The sequence below is a fragment of the Misgurnus anguillicaudatus genome, chromosome 9 (genome assembly GCF_027580225.2).
Source record: "Misgurnus anguillicaudatus chromosome 9, ASM2758022v2, whole genome shotgun sequence".
Classification (NCBI taxonomy): Eukaryota; Metazoa; Chordata; class Actinopteri; order Cypriniformes; family Cobitidae; genus Misgurnus; species Misgurnus anguillicaudatus.
Genome location: NC_073345.2, coordinates 1,053,290 through 1,077,931, shown reverse-complemented (window position 1 = coordinate 1,077,931; position 24,642 = coordinate 1,053,290). Strand labels below are relative to the sequence as shown.

Genomic DNA, 24,642 nt, shown 5'->3' with positions numbered 1-24,642 from the left:
TCTCTCATTATGCTATATTATCAACAAATGCTGGCTTCAATCTTTTTGTCTACTTTTTTTTGTTGTTTTTTCATTTAGGACTAGTTTTGTATTTCGTTTTGCATCTGATTAATTGCATAGACTAACTGTGTTCCGTACACTTTCTGGCTTTTCCGGAAGCTTTTCATACTCATCGAAGCAACTTGCTAAAAACAAGCATGTTTGTGTGCGCATTCTCTGGGGGAAGTCTTTATATACCAATACATAAGTAAAATGTAAATACTCTGAAAAAGCGAGTATAAAAGTTAAAGCTCCCGTTCTGTCTGTGATTTTGCAGCCATATCACCCTGTAGCCCAAGACAGCTTGCCCACTGAAGCTAAGCAGGGCTGAGCCTGGTCAGTACTTGGATGGGAGACCACCTGGGAAAACCAGGTTGCTGCTGGTAGAGGTGTTAGTGAGACCAGCAGGGGGTGCTCACCACCCTGTGGTCTGTGTGGGTCCTAACACCCCAGTATAGTGATGGGGACACTATACTGTCAAAAAAAGCACCGTCCTTCGGATGAGACGTTAAACCGAGGTCCTGACTCTCTGTGGTCATTAAAAATCCCAGGATGTCCTTCGAAAAAGAGTAGAGGTGTTCCCTGGCATCCTGGCCAAACTTGCCCATTGGCCTACTAATCATCACTCAAACTAATTGGTTATATCACTCTATCTCTTCTCCACCAGAGTTGTATAATAAGAGAGTTACGACAATCACATAGACGTCCATTGTAAGAATGGAATGCGGAAGTAACAGCGTGTCATGGAGTGACGCATAGTTACAAACGCAGCACTGAAGCCCATTCATTTCAATGGCACCTGCTGGTAAATCGATGAAATTACAGTTTCTCTTTACATTTTCAGACATTTTATGAATATAGTCAACAGTGATATTTTATGAACTCTGCTGTAGGTAATGATTATCGTTAATAATAAGTAGTAAAATTTTTATATTTTAATGAGTTATATATAATGTGTGAATAATATAGATTTAATGGTTTAATATTTTATTACTGGTGGCCATCTACTTTATACTTATCTTTTTTTATATATTACGAGTAACTAGGGGGCAAGAAAGTCACACTGCTTCACAATGCTGCTATGTGTTTCATTGTGTTTGGTAAGTAATACGAGTGATATATCCTCGAAAATCGTGTATAATTATTTTAACATTTAATGTGTACTATAAATACAATTAAATATAAATTTAGTGTGTTTCTGTTATGCTTCACTGTTACAAATAACCGCGTTGGCGATCTTTTTTGTGATTTTAATATAGCAAAAGTGTAGGAATTATGTTTTTAGCAGATTGAAAGCCATTTATATATCCATATTTTTGCTACAAAAATAAAAGATAAACTGTGTTGCTGTAGTTGGTATAGATAACTACAGTTATCTTTGGGTCACCATTAACTGTTTTTTTTTTTAATAAAGAGTAACTAAACCCTTAACCAACTTTTTTTAGTTAATGATCTGTAAGAATGATGCTTTATTAGTGCTGTTCATTGATTTTAGTAAGTTTTTTGACATTTGGATATAAAGTGTTTCAATACTACAATATATGGTGTAAAAACGTCTGAGTGCTGCCCTCTTCAGGTTGAACGGTAGCTATTGCAGTTGAATTTTCCTATTGGATGTTGGGTCCAAAAAGTAACTCGTGACGTAAGCAGGTTCAAGCTCACCACGCCCTTGTTACGATCTCACCACATGCTTGGTATGAGCTCAGTTCGTCCCCTCTATCTCCGTTGGGATCTGCCCACTTTTCTTGCATTTTTCAAATATTGCCAGTGGGTGGAGTCAGGCTCTGACCAGGGGTTTAGTTACGCTTTAACTGATTTACTGTATTTCCATCACTCCCTAGTAAAAAACAGTTACATTGCAAAAAAATACCACTAGATGGCAATTACATTAGAGTAAAGACACCAATAAATAGAACTCTTAAAAAAAAAAAAATTACAAAAAGGGACTAAAGTCAATTTCATCATTGAGTTTCATCAAGAGTTCTATTTATTGGTGTCTTTACTCTAGTGTAATTGCCATCTAGTGGTCTTTTCTTGCAATGTTTTACATATGGGAATTCATTACCTTTGTGATGTCATTCAGGTTTTTGTGATTAGCTGACTTTTTAAGTGAAGATTGTTTGTTTGATCAGTATACCCTGAAGAAGGCTATCTGTGCCGCTACGCGTGGGTTACTGCCCTGTTATATGTTTTTAATGTTACAGCCATATTTAAATAAAGGCTTTTTACCTTTTGATATATGAAGAGTGCCATGGATTTCCCTTTTTTTCCACAATTATTATTATTATTTGAAGCTTTGATTGTGTTTATAGTAACATGTTTATAGTATTCTTCAGTAACATGTGATCATGTTTCACGTGTAAAAAAACACGGTATTTTTCACACAATTTACTTTTCACTGTCCTCAAAACAGACTGATGTCTTCCTTGTTATGTGAAGTCCCTCCTGCAGAAATACGTATCGAGTTCTGATTGTGTAGTTTGTTTAGTGTGCTGTGATTCGATAGCAGCTTAGCTTAGCAGAGCCGTTTGAGCCAAAGCTGGTGACTGACCTATTCCTGTGGGCGGAGTTTAGTCAACAAACTGTTTTACTGACGTCATTAAAGCAGGATATAGAGGGCTGTAGTCCAAACCGGCTGTTCGTTGTAGGCTTTTAAAGAGGAATTCTATTGAAGAAAATATACCGCGTGACAGTGAACTTTGAGCTTTATCATTTTACAGGTATTATTTATGCTATTAGAGCAACATTACACACTAACTAGGGTTTAAAAAATGGTATCAGGAAGAACGTGACCTTTAAGGGTCTGTAGACCTTTCACGACTGTTCACAGCTAATTATTTCCATTCCCAAAACAAATGATTGGCTTGCGCGCTCTCGCGACCATGGCTACCACCCCCCCGTTGATACAGGATCTGCCCGCACATGCGCACACCGGATTGTTTTGAGAGTGCACGAGGGACGGAGTCTAGGAAGAGCAGAAGTACAGCCGAGAAAGAGAGTTAAAAAGGAATAAACAAAGAAATCAAACAAGAGTAAATATCGCGTGGCTTTTCCTCGAGTTGACGATGCGGTAAGTTAGCGGTACTGTCGAATCTTCCACGAAATTCACCTTCATCACAGTGTAACTGATGGTAATGGAAAAACGTGTATCAATGCAACATGTTTTTTAGCTTTGCCTTATAAATATAACTAGCTTGTTCGTTACCAAATCAAACACAATATATTTTAAACTTTACCAGTATCGATATGCTAATTTGATCATGAGTACTAAATGACATCCTATTTGTTTATGTTATAAGTGATTCATGTGATTCTGACATAATGTTACTACATGCACTAAATAAATCCAAACTGAATGATGATAACACAGAATAACATACAGTCAGACTAGTGTTCATTAATCCCTTTTTATATACATATACCTCCACACTAACTAGGGATGCACCGAATCCAGATTTTTTAGGTTCGGCCGAATCCCGAATCCACCGTTTAAGATTCGGCCGAATCCGAAACCGAATCCTACTCGCATCCTTATTCCAACACAGTAAAACACATTAATGAAGTAAAAAAACGTCCACAGCAGTGTATTTTCCATTTTATTTAATTTTAACTGTACATTATGCCAGGATGACAAGTTGGAAAAACTATTTTGACAATTACCATAAGCCTATGCATAATGAAAGCGATGCGTTGCGACACGCTCGTTTTTCCAATAAGCAAGCAGCTCCGCGCTGAAAACTATATTTAACTTTGAGTGAGAAGCTCCGCTCGTCAATGTCAGTCTTCACACGGCCGTCCAATTACAGTGGAGGAGGGGCAGGACATTACCACAGCAACCAACCGGATCACAGCTGAAGCATCACAGCTACCAAGCGCTCGGCTGAAAAACCGCTGGCATTTGGGGTCCTCAAGGCGTTTTCAGCGGTGTTTAAAAGTTTTGGTGTGTCCAGATGACCGAAAGAAAAAGCTCATCTCCACGTCAGCACCCGATGTGTGTAATCAACGGCTGCGTGACGTCGACCAGCGTAGCGCAAGCCTAGGGTTCGGTTCGGTGGAAAAAAATCTAGGATTCGGCCGAACCCGAACCCCGCCAAAAAGCCCAGTATTCGGCCGAAACCGAATCCTGGATTCGGTGCATCCCTAACACTAACACAATATAACAACATAGAACACAACTTCCATATACATATATACCCTAGGGGTGTAATGATACACCAATGGCACGGTTCGGATTGGTTTACGGTTTTGGAGCCACGGTTCGGTCTGATTCAGTTCAGTTTTCTGTGGGTGTAGGGTTCCTGTCATTTTACCAGCAATGCTAAGGAATGATAGATTAACTTAAAACTGTTTTTATTTTACTGTTGAAGTCAACTAATGCATGAAATGAATGTACTATGAATCTGTTAATTTGAATATAATGTGGTTTATTATCAGTAATGAACTAATCAAGGTAATCAACACCAGGGTCGGACTGGGAACAAAATTCGGCCCTGGCAATTTTCTTGTGGAACGGCCCACAACTGGACCAACGACACCCCCCTCCCCCCACTAAAATCGCCCCACTAACCCAATGCTTTGATTTATTGAACATTTATATTAATTTCACAGTAGGCTATAGTTAAAATTCAACCGCCGCAAACTCTCTTTGCCATGAACAAAGCTGACACTGTTTTGTCAAAGCACCACAAAAACACTTTACAATTTTTGCACTGATATATAAAGCAATAATTGTGTAGATAACCCCTTTTATATTGAATACAATAATATGTAAAGTATATTACTGATAGAAAGTGCAGGTCTACAGATTATAAAAGTGACCGGTGTTATAAAGTTTATGTAGCTTTCTTCACTTTCTATTAGATAGAGCAGAAGCAGTAAAAGTGCCTCTCTTTCTATTCCTCCCTTGCAGATTAAAAGAGCTTAATCCACTCATTATGTCAGATTCAAAATTTTACTTGCTGTCACTAGCTAAGTTTCCATCCACTTGTCAATCGAATTATCTGAAGTTCGTTTAAAAAACGTATGCGAATAAAGCTGGTGAAAGTGTGTTTCCATCCAACGGCTTTAAAGCGAATAAAAACCTGTGCGTAATGACGTCACATGCTGGTTTGCGATCAAATTGGTATATCGAATTGATTTGAGACATTTGAAGGTGTTTCCATTCATTTTCGCACTGAATCGCACAATATTCAAGCAAACATTTGCGAACAAAGTTTTGCTAGACAAATTTGCGGCATTTCACAAGTTATAAGTGCTTATGTGCCAGCTGAGCTGATAGCAACATATCAAGCTATAATAATAAGAAAATTACGTTAACATCAAATTGCTATCAAATGATAGTCCGGATCAATTCTTAACGTAAATGAGAATGAAAAAATATCTTTAGAGTTGTTAATAAGCCAATAAAGCTACGAGGGTTCTTTGGCCGAGGATCCATCTACTCAAGGTCGAATTTGCTTTTATTTTCCCTCCGGCACCGTTGCGAGATAACGTCTCGGTTACGGATGTAACCCTCGTTCCCTGAAGGAAGGGAACGGAGACGTCACGTCATGACCGACGAATTGGGAACTCGCATAGAGAGACCAATCAGCTTCGCTTGTATGTAAAAGAGCCAATGAATGTTGGCATGCAGTATTTGCATAATGCTGGCTCCACCCCGCCAGGTGGGTATAAATGCCAGCAGCAGACTGCATTCAGTAGTTTTTTGCTGAGGAGCCATCTAAAAGGCCGGCCGACTCAGCAATGGTACAGCGGCCGTGGCGACGGGACGTGACGTCTCCGTTCCCTTCCTTCAGGGAACGAGGGTTACATCCGTAACCGAGACGTTCCCTTTCAGTCGGTCACTACGACGTCACGTCGTGACCGACGAATTGGGAATCCCTACCAAAACGCCACGGAAGGCTGTCCCTTCCAGTGCCCTGCATTAACCTTTCACCCCTTTACGTAAGTGAAACCTGGGTCTATGCAGAGGAGGCCGGTCACTGCTGTTCCAACCCACTCAGTAACCACTAGGCACCACTGGGAGTGTTCCCGTTGGCGGTAGCAGAGAACACTGCGGAAGCCACATCCCATAAAGGTTTCTTAGGCGGCATATTACGATATGGAATAACCGCATAGGGCTTTCTGCATATCAAAAAATCTCTGGGGTGGCTATCTAATAAGACTACACCTATACAGAGACTGCAGACTTAAAGTCTGCTGAGGGAAAAATGTGGGATTGAATTAGCTCCATAGACATTACACACATGGGATCCCCTGTCTAGGGGTCGCTCATATGGACGCCAAAGCTCAACACAGGTTTTCAAGAATTCATCTGATGCAAAGCCGTCATCAAACGCTCCGCCACGTCTGATTATCATGGGCGTTGGAGGAAGTACCAAACTCTACCAAAACATCTCTTTGGGATTTATGGCACCGAAATAACGCCATACCGGCAAGGCAAGCTGACACATGAACCTGGGGCTCCCAGTGTCTCTACCTATTAGAGGTGAGTACACAGGAGGAAACCGGTTCAACACGAACACTATAAAATCTAGTGAAGGTATTGGGCGTCGCCCAGCCCGCAGCCCTGCAAATGTCTGTCAGCGAGGCGCCACGCGCCAGCGCCCAGGAAGACGCTATGCTCCTAGTGGCATGCGCCCGTAACCTGAGCGGGCACGGGAGGTCTTGCGATTGATACGCAAGGGAAACGGTGTCCACTATCCAGTGTGACAGCCTCTGCTTGGAGACAGCTTTTCCCTTCTGCTGTCCTCCGTAACAGACGAAGAGCTTGTCTGAGGTCCTAAAGCTTCGCGTTCGGTCCACGTACAGTCGCAAAGCGTGGACGGGACACAGCAAAGCTAAGGCTGGGTCTGCCTCCTCCGGGGGCAGTGCTTGCAGACTCACCACCTGATCTCTGAAAGGAGTGGTGGGAACTTTGGGCACATAGCCAGGCCTGGGTCTCAGTGTAACACTGGAGTCAGCAGGCCCGAACTGTAGGCACGACTCGTCGACCGAGAAAGCGTGCAGGTCCCCTACCCTCTTTATCGAGGCCAATGCGAGTAGGGTCAAAGTTTTCATAGAAAGAAACTTGACATGCGCTGACTGCAGAGGCTCGAAGGGGGCGTCCTGGAGAGACTTTAGCACCACGGACAGATCCCAAGAGGGTATGGAGGGGGGACGGGATGGATTCAACCTCCTCGCCCCCCTAAGAAACCTGATGACCAGGTCGTGCTGACCGACCGACCTGCCTGCTATAGGGGCATGGTAGGCGGAGATTGCCGCAGCATAGACTTTAATGGTGGAGGGGGACAGCCTCCTCTCCAACCGGTCCTGTAAAAAAGAAAGCACGACACCGATCGGGCAATCCTGGGGGTTCTCTTGCTGAGAGAAACACCACTTGACGAACAGGTTCCACTTCAGTGCGTAAGCCTCTCCGCACGCAAGACATGGGCATCTACATCTTTCACCGTGGTGAAGAGGACGCCCGCAAACTTGGGGGGACGCCGGGCGAACTGGATCGCGTAGCCGAGTCTGATGGTGCGCAGAAGCCGCGACGGGCTGGGGAGCTCTGACCAGGCTTCCAGGTACCGTACGAGCGGGACTAGAGGCACCACAGACGTACCCACAGTGGGGCAGCCAAGCGAAGCCGAGATGCCCACAGCGGTGCGCTGTGTAGGCGCCCGTGAGGGGACAGGCGAGCGTATGGGAACACTCGGCCGGCTCCGCTGTTGGACGGCGGGGCAGCGAGGATGCCCGTGCACGTCCGCTGGCGAAGGAGGAATGAGCGGGCGGGTTGGCTCCAGAGGGCCACCCTGCATGCTCATCACTCTCTGATAACCTGGAGAAGAAATAGGAAATTGCTCTTTTGGTGAAGTTGTGGGTGCCGTCTCAGGGCTGCTTACCCTTATGTTTCCTACCGGGATTCGCGGGAGCCTGGACGGGCGTGGCGCCCTGCCGACGACCGGATCCACGACGCCGCTTAGGTCGCTGCTGGGGCGGCGCAGGACCGGAGGCAGCCGCCGGTGGACGCCCTCGGCGGGAAGCAGGCTGAGGCGCTGCCACTGGCGCAGTGATGGTAGCAGCAGGCTGACGCCGAGGCAGGATGTGACGGATCGCCTCAGTCTGCTTCTGTGCGGCCGAAAACTGCTGGGCGAAGCTTTCGACCGCATCGCCGAAGAGGCCGGCCTGGGATATGGGGGCGTTCAAGAACTGTGTCTTGTCCGCCTCGCTCATATCAGCCAGGCAGATGGCCAGAGATGGCGCTCCTGGACCACCATGGTGGACATCGCACGCCCAACAGCCTGTGCGGTGACCTTGGTCGCCCGTAGCGCCAGGTCGGTAGCCGCACGCAGTTCTTTAAGGGCTGTCTGGTCGTGACCACCCTCGTGCAGGTCCTTCAGTGCCTTAGCCTGATGGACCTGGAGCAGCGCCATGGCGTGCAGGGCTGAGGCCGCTTCCCCACAGGCCCTGTAAGCAGCTCCCGTCAAAGCGGACGAGTACTTACAAGCCCGCGAGGGCAGGGACGGCTTATCCCTCCACGAGGCAGCAGTGGCTGGACACAATTGCATCGCAACCGACCGTTCCACGGTTGGAATAGCTGTGTACCCCTTGGCGGCCCCGCCGTCGAGAGTGGTGAGGGGGGAAGGCTTACAAGGCCGGTTACGGGGGGCAAAAGGAGCCGTCCACGACCTCGTAAGCTCCTCATGCACCTCGGGAAAGAAAGGAACCGGGGCGGAGCGGGATGGACCAGCGCGAGCCGCCCCGAGAAACCAATTGTCTAGGGGCGAGACGGTTCAGGTGGTGGAGGTGGAGTCCAATCCAAGCCGACCGTCTCAGCCGCCCGAGCGAGCATGGCAGCCACCTCCGGATCTGACTCGGTTTGCGCTACAAGCCCCGACGGCGGCAGCGGGTCCGAGCCGGCATCCGAGAGTGACTGCCCACCCTCCGATGCTGCGACCGACATACGGTCCTCATCGGGAGAGCCGAAGGATAGGTGTGGTACACTCGGTCCACTACCTCCCTCCGAACTCTCAGCTGGCAGCAGAGCTGAAGAGTGAGAGGACCCGGAGGGTTGGTTCCCTGCGGGGAGCACTCCCACTGTCACCCGTGGCAGCCCGGAGCTCGTCGACACCGAACGAGGCAGCGGGACGGGGGGCGTCTTACCCAGGATATAAGACAGCCTAGTCTTCAGCTCCGAGATGGTCATCTTCCCGCAATGGGAACATGAACCATCCACGAACGCTGCCTCAGTGTGTGTAACACCCAGACACGAGAGGCAGCGATCGTGACCATCCGACGGTCCCATATATCGACCGCATCCAGCAGCACACGGACGGAACGCCATCTTTAAAAAGACGCGAAACCGCCCGTGGAGCACAGAGAAATGTAGTCTTTAAAAAGACACAAATCACTGTGCAGCTCTTTTTGTGAGGAAACTACTCTTTTAGTGCAGATGGAAGATGAAGCACACAGGGGAACAGTAACCACACGCTCTGGTTTAAACTCAAAAATGAACGCAGGCAGTGGAAGCCGCTGTAGCGCTGTCACGCCAACTACCACGCACAGGTTCCTACTAATAACACACACAAGTTGCTTCTGACTCAGCAGTGCAAAGCTGATGGCTCCGAAGCGAAAAGCTACTGAATGCAGTCTGCTGCTGGCACTTATACCCACCTGGCGGGGTGGAGCCAGCATTATGCAAATACTGCATGCCAACATTCATTGGCTCTTTTACATACAAGCGAAGCTGATTGGTCTCTCTATGCGAGTTCCCAATTCGTCGGTCATGACGTGACGTCGTAGTGACCGACTGAAAGGGAACTCTCTTTTTTGAAACACGTATCGCTGTTTGAGCGCCTCATTTACTCCGGAGGACGTCCCACGTCTTGTCATAACCATTGTTGGACATTTCCTTCGCGAGTTCCTGATAAATTATGGCATTTCTTAGATTTTTGCTATCTAAAATAGAGCTGTAATCGAACCCGAAAGTATATTTAGATTGACATATTTTTAAAAGCCCGAATCCGTTTACAGCCATACATTATTTAAATTTGCGCACACAAACAGCTTTTATCAAGAATGAGTAATTTACAGGTTTTAACATTATTTATTAATGACTAACTGGGCTACACGTCACTTGGAAGTTGAAACAAAGAAAAAAAATTAGTAATCTGTAACATCTCGTTCTAAATAGGCATATGCAATACATTATAGGCCAACATGCCAATAAAAACAATTATTTCTTAACGAATTAAATTAAGATAATACATTCTGAATAAGATGGTTATTTGGGAATAACGAAATTAGGATAAAGGTTCTGTGGTATTTGCTTCGGCACTTTACATTAATGCCAACATTAGTCTATATCCTCTGTCTAAATTATGTATTTAAGACTAAGTAATATTTAGTTATACATTAAAAAACCTTTACTCACCAAGATTAGGCATTTTTGTTGAGGAAATTATTAAATCCACTGTAAATGGCTTCAGCGTGGTCCTGCGCTTACTGATAAGGCATTCAGCAGCATTGAACTTGACCGCTCATTTACCGTGCAAAGGCGGAGCACGAGCCTGTGTAAAATGTTAGAAATGAAGCCCGAATCCGACCGAACCCGTTGGGTTCGGGCAAAGATCTTCCGCTCTATAGCCGTTATTTTCTCTGCTAAATTAAATTTAAAATGAATCTCGTCTCGTCGTTTGTCCACTTACATCTGACTTTGTTGACACACGCCATTTGTGACACTAGAGCGGAAATGACCTAAAACTTTTTCTTCTTGTTTTGTGTGTGGGTTGCAACCATAAAAGGACCTAAACCTTAATCCCAAATCATTATTTATTCGGCAAATAACGTTTCCATCAGCGTTTATCGCATAAGCCATATATCGATCAAGATAAAATCCGATGAGATCGAACGTATTTCTTTTGAGTCGATATTCATGAAATTCAATCGAATTTTACTGTTTCCATAACGCATTTTTCATTCAATATCACTTAATTCGGATAAAAACATGTGGATGGAAACATGGCTACTGTGACGGGTGACTTGACTTTACAGCTTTGCGTTTTTATATCTTGAGTCAGCTTATAATGACTGTTTGCCCATCTGAGCTATAACTGCTTGTTTAGTGCAATGGGCTTGATATTAACTTTGCTTATTTGCTACCATCTCCATCTCTTATATCTAAAATGTTTGTTCAGAAAGCAAAGATGGTTCATTAATAATATTTATAAAAATACGAAAAAGAAAGTGCATTGTGACTTTCAAAACAAGAGGCAGTTGTTATAGCCATAGAAACCAGAGGCACGCTTGAGACTGCACATACGCTTTAACGCATTAGCGCCGACTGACTCTGATCACGGACCGAAGTAATTAAACTGGAACAGACCCAGTCCCAACTGCCCCTTTAAAATATAGACCCGGAAGTGTACGGGTCCTCTGTGAAGACCTCTAATGCATACAACTCTGCTCAAGTTCAGAAACATGGACACAATGTGACACTGAGCTTGCCTCGGCTCGCACTTCATCGAGAAGCATGCAAACACATACCGAACTCGTTGGAAGAGACACGTGCTCGCACGCAAATGTCATTGTCACGAAAAAACAAAAAAAAGTTATGCTAGATATACTTGGGTGGTTGTTAATATACCTGGCCGACTTTTTCTCGCGGATCTTCTCCGCTCCCCCTTTCTTCTTTTTGGAGCCTCTGTTGTCCATAATGATTATTCTTAAGTGCAAGGCTAAATGATGCGCTATCATCACTGTATATTTCCCCATGAACCTCGCGGCTGCTTGGACAAATCCACTTGAGGGGTGGAGCAGGGGTGCGCGATCGTAACACACACTGAACCTGTCATGAAGAGGCCGAAAATATTTACCTGTCACCCGCCCCCCAAGCTAAATGCAACTGCATTTATACATCACGTGCCGAAAATAAATAACTTTAACATTTTGGCATTAAAAAAAATTAATCTCGGGGGCCACCGGCCCACCGGGCATTTGCCCGGTTGTACAGATTATCAGTCCGAGCCTGATCAACACACACACACACACACACACACACACACACACACACACCAGAAGTCGCGTTAGACTTCTTCACTTTTAAGAATTCCGCCATCACTTATCCGTCATTTCATGCTTTAATGATAATAATTGTTTTTGTTTACATGATCATTTTTAATCATGAACTTATGAATCATGAGTCTGTTAGCATTAGCTAGCCCATCTGTCTTTTTCAAACCCAGGGGGCGCACCCTGAAGGCTTCCTGAATAATCACTGAAACAGTTTGCAGGAGGTTCTCTTTCCTGGTCGTGGATGAAAGTTGTGGAAATGAGGATGACACAATAAATAATTTAAGGTCACACATAAAATTTATATCTGAGTAAGTGGCAGTTAAAGGTCGTCTGCACAGAACATTGTTGTGTATGGAACACAGTTAGTCTACGTTAATTGTCTCACGACCTGCCACCTCATTTTAGGAGTGAAAAAAACATTATTTTATTAATAATATTCACAGTATGAAATAAAAATTACTTTACAATTTTTGGTGTTACAGGTATTTGAACACAAAACTTAACATTTATTTACAATAAATTTCAAAAAACTCTCAAGTGTTATATGTAGCATTTTTAGAAGTATAAGATGAACAATAACCACCTGACATTTTCCAATGTCAGCACATGGTCGAAAAGGGTTGGTCCTATTGTAATGGAAGTATTTTGGGCGTAACGTGCAATAAACCAATGAGAGTCTCAGCTCTCATCCCCTTTAAAAGCCAGTTGCGCTGGCGCTATGTCTAATCCCTATTTGGATGACGGACTTTGTAAACTGAAAAACTAAGCGGAGGAAGAAAATCCCCAGTTTAAGCCTAATGTTAAATAATTGTGTTGTTTTTCACTTGTATTGAAATTGTAATTTTTTTATTAAAACCTTTAAAAATCGTTTTCTTTTAGTCATGGAAGTAAAAAAGCTGACTTTTAATTGCTTTAAATGTATGGCTGTCCAATATCAACAAAAAATAGTTTACAAGTATGTCAGAGAAGGTTTGTACTCTATAAATACTTTATTTGTAACAAACAAGGAGATAAGGAATTTACAAATGGCTCTCTGGACGTTTCACCACTTGGACACCGTTTTTTTTTAAAGCAATGAGTTTTTAAGCATTACTTAAAAATGTTTCTCATCTCACCATATCCACAGGTACAGAGTCATCTTATACAATAAATCCGTGAGGTAGCATTTAAAAAAAAAACATTTAAAAACAGATGCATTTGTTTAAAGCAAAGCATTTATTTACTTACCAGGCTGCAGGTGTAGCAGCTCTTTGTGCCTTCTAACGTCTCATAATTAGTCCTCATTTATGTCCAAGAGACTCAATAATAATCTTTTACATTTCAATCCTTTAATCTTTTTATATTTGAAAAGCGTTTTTGTGCTTCTGAGCATTCATATGTGATAAGCAAACCTGCGTTTTCGTCCCGTTTATATAGCTCATATTTCTAACGCGCTCTTTAAATAACAAAAAACATATTGCGCCATTGACTTTAGAGCAGGTTTGTGTTGGTCAATGGCGTAGTATATTTTAGTTGCCTCAAAATAGCAACGCGCCAACAATGCGCCTGAACACACCTCGTTTTTAGATCAGAACGCCCATGGGCGCAAACATGGGCGCAGGTACAGAAGATGACGGAGACAGATATTAGAGCAGAATGTAACAGTTTATTAAAATGATGCAAAATGATAAATAAATAGCAGATGATATGGCTTTGTAGATCCAAACGGGAAACACAGACACACACTCTGGCTCTGGAAGTCCCACAGAAGACGATGAAGATTATATTGATCTGAATAATAAACAGAGAGTCAGGTTAGTCCAAAGTAGCTCACAGTAATGTTTGCTTAGACGAGACCGGACAAAGAGTGTGTGTCTGTGACTGCCTTATATTGAGTGGGTGATGATGAGGCAACAGGTGCAGTAAATCAATATTCCGGTAAATTTGATCTGGGATAATGAGTGATGTGTGTGGAAGGACCTGGTGTATCCGTGACATATGTTCTCCAGTTGTGATTTTAAAACAAATGTTTATGGTACCTTTAGGTCCCACAAAAACAGAAAACATAGTCCCCATTCATTGAGTGACTTTAAGTTTGGTGTAGTTTCTACTTCTGGGACACGAGTCTGACAGTGGTGTTCACAATATTGTACAGATTAATGAGGCTGCTTCTAATAGTTTGTGTTCACAAAGCAGTGCAGAAGTTCAGGAGCTACTTGGTGTTATTGTTGAAAATTTTGCATCAATGTTATTAAAACTGGAACATTTCTTTCATGTTCCTGGCGTAGCAGTTGATGAGTTTTTAGAAGAGCTACACTTTTTGTTGAGTGTCTCATCCCAAACTGTTACATGTGACAGGTTCAAAGATCTGTTTCAGGAGCACAGTGTTGCCTGTGATGATGCACTTAATCAAGACATTGCTAATGCTTTGTGTGATTCTCATCCATTGCACACAGCAATAGGACAGTGTGGTCCACTAAGCACAGTGTATCGGAAAAACATTTCAGTATGTTCCAGTTTTAAAATTTCTGCAACAGCTGTTAGCCAAGGAGGATGTGATTCAAACAATACAGGCAAACCACAGATCACAGCATAATGAAGGTATTTATTCATCCTATCAGGATGGCAGTATATTTAAGGAAAATGCATTCCTGTCAGGAGATGATCTAAGACTTTTGTTAAGGCTGTATGTTGATGATTTTGAGGTGTGTAACCCACTTGGTACCTCTCGTAGAGTACACAAGCTCTGTGCAGTGACTGGACTTTGAGCAATTTGCCTACTAGCTCTCATTCAACAATGTCGTCCATTTACTTGGCTTTGTTGTGTAAAAGCAATGAAGTGAAACAGTACGGCTTTAACAAAATCCTTGAGCCTCTTCTTGAGGACCTGACACATTTAGAAGAAGTTGGCATTTTCATTCCTTCAATTGGTCAGTTTGTGAAGGGTACTGTTCATGTTGTGATTGCAGACAACCTTGGGGCCCATAGTGTAACTGGCTATGTCGAGAGCTTTTCTGCCGAGTATTACTGCAGATTTTGCACTGGGAAGAGCTTGGACATTCAGACTAATGAGGTTTGGTCAGGTGCGTTTAACCTTAGAAAGAGAGAGAGGTATGATGATCACCTGAAGTCTGCACAACAGACCGGTAGCAGTTGTTTTGGGGTTAAAAAAGAATGTTTCTTCTCCAAACATCTTGCACATTTTCATGTTCTCTCTGGTTATCCACCAGATGTCATGCATGATGTTTTTGAGGGTGTTGTGCCATTTGAGCTTAAACATTGTTTATCAATGCTTTTATCCAAGAAGTGCTTCACCTTTGAATTTCTCAATGAACGTATTGTTAGTTTCCCGTATAAGTGGACGGATAAGACGAACAGACCTCATGCAGTCACTCGCTCAATGCTCAGCCAGAATACTGTTGGAGGTAATGCTCACGAGAACTGGAACCTGATAAGATTGCTTTCGTTCCTTGTAGGACACATGGTGCCAGAAGATGAGCCTGCATGGCTGGTGCTTATGGATCTTAAAGATATTGTTGAGTTTGTGGTGTCACCAATTCACACTGATAAGTCAATTGCGTACCTTGATGGTAAAATTTCAGAACACAGATGTTTATGGAAGTTTGTCCTGGTGTAAGGTTAATACCAAAACAACACTTCTTGGAACACTATCCTGGCCTTATTAAGTCATTTGGTCCACTGGTGCATCTGTGGACTATGCGCTTCGAATCCAAGCACAGCTTTTTCAAGCAAGTTGCTCGACTCACCAATTGTTTCAAAAATATCCCCCTTACACTTGCAGCTAAGCACCAGCTTATGATTTCTCACTGTTTGAAATCGTATCGCCTTAAAAAAACTGCACTAGATGTATCAAGTGTGTCAACAGTGCCTCTGACTGTTTTAAGAACAGAAATTACACAGGTCATCCAGGACAAGTACCCAGACACTGAATTCATCCAGATTGCCACAAGTGTCACCAGTGAAGGCCTCAGTTACAGAAATGGGATGATTGTTCTTTGTCGCTCTTTAGACGGACTCCCTAATTTTGCAGAGATTATTCAGATATGTATAGTGGAGAAGACACTGTGTTTTGTACTTAAAGATCTGTGTGGATGGTATAGGGAGCATTTTAGGGCCTTTGAACTTACCCCTTCTCCATCAAGGGAGATTTTCTTTCTCAAACTAAGTGAGTTGGCTGATGACTATCCATTGGCTGACTACAAGGTTGGAGGTCTTCGTTTGGTGTCACTGAAAAGACAAATTCATTCATAGCAGGTGCCCTTGTAAATATGTTTATCTTGTTTAAATGTATGAATGCAGCTTATGTACCTACAGTGCAGACAATACTGATTTGTTTTTTCTTGTTTCAATAGGATTTAAAAATGACCTCCCCTGTCACCCTGCGTGTTTTTCTGGGAGAGAACAATTCCCATAAAGTGACACTTCAGAATGGTGTGCCTTGTTCATTGGAAGAATTACTGAAAGAGATACAGGCACAGTGTAATTTGATGGAAGGAATCAGACTTCAAATTATGGACCCTGACTTCAATCATTTTTTGAACCTGACTTCCACAAATGATGTTCAGAACAAAAGTACCTTAAAGGTCATCAAACTCTCTGAATCTTTAGCAGTATCTTCATCTCCCTCATCATGTGACACAGACATTTTGACTTCTCCTGCAAGATCATCCTCTGAACCATGACCTCCTTCATTCTTTGACCCCCAGGAGTCAACTTCGAACCCCAAGTCTTCTTGGCCAACATGTTTTGTTGTGCCCTGTTTCTTCTATGATGCTGAAATTCAGCTGGAAAAAGGCAATTCAGATAACCAAAAAGATGGCTTTCTACTAAATCCAGATCCGAAGCTGAAATCGGCAATTTTGGATGGACTTGCTGAAGAAATTATCAAATTCAAAGTTTACCTCTCTGATGCAGAATTTGGCGAAGTTGCTGAAGCTCTTATAAAACGGCATCCTTGCCTTAAGGAATGGGGATCAATAACAGGCTGCAGTGGTTGGAAAAGAAGCCTTAAATATGAAATGGCAAATTACAGAACCAAGTTGCGTAATCTTGGTTGTAGTGAAGTGACCATTAATTCCATGAAGCACAAACCTACTGGTATAACCAATCCGGCCTTTGGTGTTAAAAAACCACGCAAGGCTGAAGTTAACTTTTGTCCATCATTTCCTCCAGGTGGAACGGCTGACAGAGCAAATCAGATGCTCCCTTCTTTCTGAGGTTAAGAAGAAAAACAACGAGCAAACTGTGAGGAGATTAATGAATCTTTCTTTTGCGTTCAGGAGAGAAGAGGTGGTCAAAGGATCTCCACTTATTGCTGACTTTAAGAGCAGATGGCCAGCTTTGTTCCAAGAAAGTGAGGTAATTCAGTTAATGTGTTAAAGTGGGATTTTAAATAAAATCAATCAAAATGTCAATAAGTAAAATAAAATTAGTTTGCAGTAGTGTACTCTGTATTAATGTTAATACATTATTTAACCATATGAGCACATATTTTTGCCAAGAGAGGTGGAGCTCAGGGACAAAGAATGAGGAAACTTCTTGTGCTATCTACACAAGTGTGATAACTGTGAATATTGTTTTTAGGGTTTACACCTTCTCATTGTGATTTGTGTAACTTAAAAATATTAGTTTATGGGTATGTATTGCTCATTTTGTTTTTTACCCCTAGTATGACTGCATTCATGTTAAGAGGGAGTTCATCATGAAAGCCTGATTGTCTATCTAAATGAGGATCCTGACAACCTCATCAAGGAGTACATGGTATATATTGTGACAAAGGGTTGGTGTATAACAGTGTATTTTATATTATTATTAATGTACTTTGTTTTGTTTTTATAGGATGTAGATTTTTCTAACGCCCAGGCTGCAATTGAAGAAATGGTGACAGGCATTGTTGTCATCAGGCGTGAAGTTGGTGCTAAACCTGCTGACGTTGGAGTAATTCTCGAAGGGGTTGAAGCTTTTCAAGAGCTTGGTAATGTAGCTAATGGTGTTGCGTTGCTAATTGGGCTAATATATGCCCTAAATCTAAGTTATCCGAAGGTGCTTCGACACACCTTTGAACTCCTGCAAAAAGTGTTCATGGAGCTTGATGGACACACACTCTCATCCCAACTTCAAACACTTAAGACCAAGCTGTTTACACTTGATTAAAGAATTTTCATGTTCAAAAAACACAGATATGTTCTTGATTTATTCTTCTGTTTATTGTTGTTTTAAATGTTTTAGGACTTTAAGGTATACACACCTTTTTAAGACTCTTTAATACTATGAAGAGTGGTGTAAATGCACTTTAAAATAATAGTTTGCCTGAAAAGTCATTAACTCACCTCTGTGTTTTTCAATTCCTTGATGGCTTTAATTGATCTGTAGAAACACTAATATTTAAACAAAACAAAACAACCTCTTAAGATGTAACTAATGGGGTTTTGAAGGTCAAGGGTTTGAATGACACGTATAGTAAATAGTGGCAATTTTCATTTTTGAGTAAACTGTCCATTTAAGCAGTTTGTTTCCAAGGATGGTTTTAAATGCTTTTAAATGTTCTTGAAAGAAAAGAGATATTTATATAAGCAGAGTTGTTTTAAAAGAGCACAACAGGTCTAAAGTTTATATATTTTTGCTTTTCCTTTACAAAAATTGTGCAGACACATTTTGGCATCAGAATGGATTTACAGACAGCTTGTTAGACACAAACTGTTAGGTAAATTAAGCACTTAAGGCCAAGCTTTTTACACTTCGTTGAATGGCTGAAATTTTCAGTTTTTTTATATTTTTTATATATATATATATATATATATATATATATATATATATATATATATATATATATATATATATATATATATATTAGGGCCGGGACTTTAACGCGTTAATTAAGATTAATTAATTACACAAAAATAACGCGTTAAACATTTTTAACGCATTTTAATCGCACTTATTTTTGCACCGCGGAACATTTCTCATGAGTTTCGGCGGACCGATTATACTGGAGCACCAACTAGCGTTCATGACTTCACAACAAACCACAGTGAGCATGAACCAAGAGGCTGATGAGATCGCATTGGTTGGCCCCGTGGATGGGAATTTTTTTATAAAAAACGAACGGATGTAAGCGTCGATAAAAGCATGGTTGTGTGTAAGCTATGCAACAAGGAATTCACATATCACCGCAGCACATCGAGCATCTCAATGCAAAACATACAGCAGCTAGCGTGGACATTAGCCCGACTCTGGGCACAACGACTTATTCGGACGGGATTAGTTTTACATAGGGATGTGGGGTAAAGCAAGTTTTTATCAGAGCTTCTCAGTGATTTTAGTCCAGTCCGAATGCTCCATGTCAGTAATCATTACGGACAATGTCAGTAAAGATTACGGCGTCTTTTACCTTCTGTAAAAAGGTCCGGAGAAATTACCTCAGGTAATACACATCCAGTGCGAATAGACCAGCTGTAAATATACACGTAAATCGCGTCATTCCCTTTTAATTTGCGGGTTTCTTTTAAATATAAAAACGCTTAAAGAAGCATTTACTGGCGTTCTAGACGGAGAAACAAGTCAGTTACAAGTCATGTTTCTGAATAAAACACGACACAAACTTAAAAAAAAAAAAAGTCAAATTTACTTCTCAGAGGCATGGAACTGTTTATGAAACTGACGTTCTCCCCAAACTGAAATTAAACACAGTGTTTCGCGTTTTCCTTGTCTGTGTCATGTTGTTTGCACATCTGATATCTGGAAGCAAGGTAACGTGCACGTGAAGACGAGAGGTGACGCGCTGCGCCAACGAGTTACCCCTCCCACTTCTGAATGTTTTACAGAGATTTCTAATCCCGTCCGAATTGACCATTAATATTACCGACGTCCTGTGGTAAAATTACATTACGCCATCTACCCCTGTAAAACTAATCCTGTCCGAATAAACAATATTTTGTTGCTTAAGCATTCAGTCATTATTCATGGTACACTCTAAGAACGAATGTGTTAAAAACAACACATTAGTGTTGATTCTGGGACAACACACTAACTGCGTCGTCCTGGAATCCACCCATCTCTGTGTTATTATTGAAACAACACATTTTGTGTTACTTTTAACACAACATGTGTTATACTTGAACACAAAATCAAGACAAAATGACTCATAATGTGTTAAAATTACACATAATGTGTTAAAAGCTTACAGCACAATGATGTGTATAAAATTAACACATCCTTTCTAAGAGTGTATACTAAAAATCCATGTAAAAAATGACTTCTTAATGTTCTCAGGTCAAATATTTATATGCGATTAAAATGCGATTAATTTAGATTAATTAATTACAAAGCCTCTAATTAATTAGATTAATTTTTTTAATCGAGTCCCGGCCCTAATATATATATATATATATATATATATATATATATATATATATATATATATATATATATATATATATATATATATATATATATATATATATATTGTTTTGATTGTGTTGCCAAGGAGGGTTTTCCTCCTTAAAAGGTGTTCTTAACAGTGGCGGAGCCAGAGGGGTGTCCAGGGTGGCACTGGACACCCTTGACATGTCACTGGCCACCCCGTGTGCCACCCCAAATTTAATGCGCTACTTTCACTTAATCGCTATGTTTATTTTCAACGTGCGGCAGCGCAGCACATTGTTAAAAACAAACATTATGAATATTAACCCTCCCTGCGGTCGTGGCGCAAACTCTTTATTTTTCAATCACTGCGCAAAGAGACTTGGATTACTCTGCTGGTTTTGGACATACAGATATGATTTATACATCATTTAAAACGTTCAAATGTCATTTTTTTGTGTGTCTATAAAACTGAATGTTGTGCTTTTCACAAAATTAAGAAAATATACATAATTCGCGTTCTGTTATCTCTTCATCAGTGACGTCTTTTCAAAAACGCGTCAGAAAAATTGCTGCAACTTAACGAATAATTTTCATACCATCAGAAGATAAATGTCATGTCTACATAATGCTTGGAATCTTTAAAATGATGTAAGTGAAGTCGTACATTTTGCTAATACTACATGATTTATTTTCTCCGTATATGCTGGAAGTGTAGTAATTGTCTAAGATTGCCAATTCTTTTTACAACAAAACCCAGCACCATGTTTTCATTCTTGACGTGATCTTTGTATAATTGTTAATTCGGCTGGATTGCCACATTGAACTTGAAAGCGCGACGCGCATATCCGATAGTGCGCGTGCACAGCCAGAGCAAACGACTTCATATTCGCGTCTTTTTGGCTTAAACGGACAAATGCTCATATGTCAAAATAGCTGTCTTGGTGATTTTCATACTAAACATTTGGTTACTGTACGTCTTAAACGAATAAACATTTTATTGCATTCGTTCTTAGCCTAACCTGTTGAAGTCTCTCTGTCATTAAAGTTACTTTAATATCAAAAGAAAAAAGAAAACTTTTGCATCTTCTGTATCTTCGTAAATAAATATTAATAGAAACATCCTTTGTTTTGAGCTCTGCTATATTTGAAGTAAGTTTAAGGTTTATCATGTAGTTTAGATTTCCTGATCTTTTGCTTCATTAAAGGGATAGTTCACAAAATTAAAACTCTGTCATCATTTCTACATCCCCATGTTGTTCCAACCCTGTACGAATTTCTTTTTTCTTATGAACACAAAAGAAGATATTTTGATAAATGATGGTATATGCACACAGCTGTTAACCATTGACTTCCATAGTAGGAATAAAAACAACATAATGGAATTCAATGGATATACCATTAATTGTGTGCTTACCATCATTTATCAAAATATCTTCTTTTGTGTTTATTAAAATAAAATACAGGTTTAGAACAACATAAGGGTGAGTAAATGCCTTTAACAGACAGTAAATCAGATGTAAGAAATACAGTAGAAAGATTTAAAATTCACCCTTATTATGTTTACATCTAATGCGATCAAAAGATTAATTTATACTTTCTTGATACATGGTTACATGTCATTTTCTTTTATGGACTATGGACCCCCTAAAGTAGCTTTGGCCACCCCCTGGCCACCCCATTAAAAAAATTCTAGTTCCGCCACTGGTTCTTAATGGGGATCTTTCCTTAAGGGCACGTGGTCATGGACAAATAGAAAGAAGCAGCAGGTTCAGTAGTTCCTGTCTAAAGGAACATGCTTCTGTGTTTTAATCAAATTTGTTTAAATACATTTGTAAGCCAAAATGTTTATAGTGTTTTATGAAAATATGGCAAATTTTGTAAGCTATTTCACAGTAAAATGCTTTATTACATATTGTTTGCTGCTTCTGTCATTCTTGAAAGTTACTGAAACATTGATATTCATTATTTTATAACATGTAGTTGATTAAATCTTTAATTAAATTCAATTCAATTCAATTCAATTTTATTTATATAGCGCTTTTCACAAGTGTTAATTGTTGCAAAGCAGCTTTACATGAGAAGATGTAGAGGAGAACACAGAAAATCAATAGATAATATAAGAAGTAGAGAAAGCGGTTAAACCGTACAAGCGAGCATATTAATAAAGTAACGTATACTGTAAAGTGCTAAGTTAAGCCAAAGTTGGCTGACTCTCCCTGGGATTAAAAACCCTCTAGGAAAAAAAACCCAATGGGAAAAAGTCCTAGAAGGACAAAAACCCTTGGGAGGAATTAATATATATTTATATATATATATATATATATAGAAACGGTAGGGATAGGAGGCGGGTAAGCGAATTAAACTGGTTTAGCCGGTGGTCGTTGGTCGGGCATCGGCTGGTCATCACGTTGAAGGAGAGCCAGTGGATCAGTGATGCAATGATCTTCACAGCAACCGGAACTGGGTCTGTTTGTCTCATGGTCCTCGTGGTTGAGGACGAGACAGGGAGAGAAAAACAGAATTCTATTAGCGTAGGGGCCGTTCGCATGCAATGCAAGTGTCAAACATTATAGTGGTTCAAGTCGGCTCGGTTCCAGACAGGCTAACTATTGCGGCATAAGTATATTACCCATATGAGGTATGTGAGTGCTTTGTTCTGGACAAACTAACTACTGCGGGAAATGTACATTTACTGGACATTTTATGTGAATGCTTTGTTAAAGAAGAATGTCTTAAGTTTAGATTTAAATTGATCGACTGTGTCTGATACTCGAACATTGTTTGGTAAATCATTCCAGAGCTTAGGGGCTAAGTAGGAAAAGGATCTACCACCTTTAGACACTTTTGATATTCTAGGGATAATTAAGTGAACAGAATTTTGTGAGCGCAGTTTACGTGATGGATTGTATTCTGATAGTAGTTCTTTAATATACGAAGGCGCTAGGCCATTTAAGGCTTTGTAGGTGATTAGTAATATTTTAAATTGTATACGATATTTAACTGGTAGCCAGTGTAAAGATGCCAGAATTGGACTGATGTGGTCATACTTTTTAGATCGAGTAAGCACTCTTGCGGCGGCGTTTTGAACCAGCTGTAGCTTGTTTACCTGATTTGCATGGCATCCCCCGAGTAACGAGTTACAATAGTCTATTCTAGAGGTCATAAAAGCATGTATAAGCTTTTCTGCGTCTGATGCAGACAGCATATGGCGTATTTTTGAGATATTTCTAAGATGGAAGAATGCTGTGCGGCAGATGTTGGCGATATGACTATCAAAAGATAGATTGCTGTCGAACATTACGCCTAAATTCTTAACCGTGGAAGATGGCACCACCGTGCAGCCATCTATGGGCAACTTGTAATCTGACATATTATGTTTGTAGCGATTCGGTTCAATAATAAGTATCTCTGTTTTATTGGAGTTTAGCATAAGAAAGTTTTGTGCCATCCAGTCCCTAATATCACTAATGCAGTCTGTTACCTTAGAAAACTGGTGGGTTTCGCTAGGATGCGACGAGATGTAAAGCTGGGTATCATCCGCATAGCAGTGAAAACTTATGTTATGTTTCCTGATAATGTCTCCTAGAGGTAACATATATAACGAGAATAGGATAGGGCCTAGAACTGATCCCTGAGGTATGCCGTATTTAACGGGGGAGTGATATGACTCTTCCTCATTTACATAAACAAAGTGATATCGATTGGTTAGATACGATCTGAACCAGGCTAACGCCTGACCACTGATGCCAACATAGTTTTCTAGTCTATTGAGTAAGATTGTGTGATCTATTGTGTCAAAGGCTGCACTAAGGTCTAGTAATATAAGGATTGAGATTTCACCACGATCGGATGTTAATAGGAGGTCATTTGTAACTCTAAGCAGCGCTGTCTCTGTGCTATGGTGGGGCCTGAATCCTGATTGGAACTTTTCATATGTATTATTATTTTCTACGAATGTGCGTAGCTGGCTTGCCACTACTTTTTCTAATATTTTAGAAAGAAAAGGTAGATTTGAGATTGGTCTAAAGTTATTAAGATCTCCCTGGTCAAGGTTTTGCTTTTTAATGAGCGGTCTAATAACTGCTAGTTTGAAAGCTGTTGGAACGTATCCTAATTCTAGAGATGAGTTAAAGATATTAAGTACAGTGTCTGCCACTACATGAAATACCTCTTTTAGTAATTTTG

General features: G+C 41.1%; 2 long non-coding RNA genes across 3 annotated transcripts; one reads left to right on the top strand and one right to left on the bottom strand.

Annotated features, from left to right (window-relative positions):
- Positions 1-2,437: 2,437 nt before the first annotated feature.
- LOC129424391 (uncharacterized) lies at positions 2,438-17,854 on the top strand. The gene is made up of 3 exons (XR_008638026.2): positions 2,438-3,109; positions 17,373-17,451; positions 17,762-17,854. It is a non-coding gene; the product is annotated as an uncharacterized lncRNA (long non-coding RNA).
- LOC129424392 (uncharacterized) lies at positions 12,868-16,855 on the bottom strand. 2 transcript variants are annotated; one of them, XR_008638027.2, is made up of 4 exons: positions 16,670-16,855; positions 16,402-16,550; positions 16,221-16,320; positions 12,868-13,863 (listed from the first exon to the last, which is right to left on the bottom strand). It is a non-coding gene; the product is annotated as an uncharacterized lncRNA (long non-coding RNA). The 2 variants fall into 2 exon arrangements; XR_008638028.2 differs by having other exon boundaries at positions 16,406-16,550.
- Positions 17,855-24,642: the final 6,788 nt, after the last annotated feature.